Raw genomic sequence first — 1,784 nt, forward strand, 5'->3', positions numbered from 1 at the left:
TTCTAGGCTGTCAAACTTGGTATCATTACAAAGCTATGTTGGTACAGATTTGTAATCTGCAAACCGTTTTGAAATCGGGTCTTACTTGCCGAGATATGACTTAAGCACTAACCGCTAGGGTCAGCGTTAGGGTAGTGCTTAGAGGAAACATTCCTAAGATTGTATTCTAGGCGGTCAAACTTGGTATCATTACAAAGCTATGTTGGTACAGATTTGTAATCTGGAAACCGTTTTGAAATCGGGTGCTTACTTGCCGAGATATGACTTATGCACTAACCGCTAGGGTTAGGGTTAGGGTTAGGGTTAGGGTAGTGCTTAGAGGAAACATTGCGTATTCTAGTGTATTTTAGGCGGTCAAACTTGGTAATATTACAAATGTATAGTGGTACAGATTTGTAATCTGAAAACCGTTTTGAAATCGGGTGCTTACTTGCCGAGATATGACTTAAGCACTAACCGCTAGGGTCAGGGTTAGGGTAGTGCTTGGAGGCAACATTGCTAAGAGTGTATTCTAGGCGGTCAATCTTGGTATCATTACAAAGCTATGGTGGTACAGATTTGTAATCTGCAAACCGTTTTGAAATCAGGTGCTTACTTGCCGAGATATGACTTAAGCACTAACCGCTAGGGTTAGGGTTAGGATTAGGGTAGTGCTTAGAAGCAACATTGCTAAGAGTGTATTCAAGGCGGTCAATCTTGGTATCATTACAAAGCTATGTTGGTACAGATTTGTAATGACTTTGACTTTATTCAGATCCACTTTTAGCTATTACAACAATGTCAAACATTATGTTGCCAGCTATTCTTCCAGTGGTCTACATAAAATACATTAATACACGCACAACATTACATAAATACAAAACATAATATGTACAATGCAAACTATACAACTGAGAGAAAAACAAGTTCATTTAGTAACTGTGTTCCAGTGGCAAGCCATACGGTAAAGGAAGCGCTTCCTTTCTGCATTGGTCCTAGGTTTTGACAGTTTGATGCAGTTTGTTGTTGTTGACCGTGTTTGGTACCGACTGTTGGTTGACTGGAATGTGAGTTGGGTGTAAAGTGGTTTTGGTAGTCCTGTGTTCACTATCTTGCAGAATGTAGCATAACTTCTTTGTTGTATTCTCTCCTTTACTGGTGACCAACCCAAGATGTGTAACCTTGTTGCACTGTCCGTCTTGTTATCACATCCAAGGGCAAACCTTGCTGCTCTGTTTTGTACCACTTGGAGACGTTTGATGTTCTTGGCTGTTGTGTTTCCCCACACTGGAGAACAATAATCCAAGTGAGAGAGTACCAGGGTTTGTGCCAGGTCTTTCCTTATCCTAGGAGGTAGTTTGTTTCTTATTCTGTTCAGTTGACACATACTTGAGTTACACTTCTTCACTATGTTAGTGATGTGAACGTCCCAAGTCAGGTACTGATCTACATGCACTCCTAGTAGCTTTGCGGATGGGACCTGCTCTAACTGCTGTCCCCTGAGCTCTAGTTGTAGTGGTGGAGCCTTCCCTGTTCGCTTGACTGTTCCTACTAGCAGAGATTTTGTTTTGCCATTGTTCAACTTAAGCAAGTTGTGATCAGACCATTTTGCAACATTCTCTAGATCGGCCTCTGTTTTTGTCCTGATGTCGCTTACTGTACGCCCTGGTGTTTGCACCGTGCTGTCATCTGCGTATTGGTCAAGTTCACCATTTTCCGTGACAGTTGCCTTGTCACTCACGTAGATGTTGTATAAATGAGGTCCAAGACAGCTTCCCTATGGGACGCCACACTGTAAGGTTCGC

Source organism: Branchiostoma floridae, chromosome 12 (genome assembly GCF_000003815.2).
Source record: "Branchiostoma floridae strain S238N-H82 chromosome 12, Bfl_VNyyK, whole genome shotgun sequence".
Taxonomy (NCBI): domain Eukaryota; kingdom Metazoa; phylum Chordata; class Leptocardii; order Amphioxiformes; family Branchiostomatidae; genus Branchiostoma; species Branchiostoma floridae.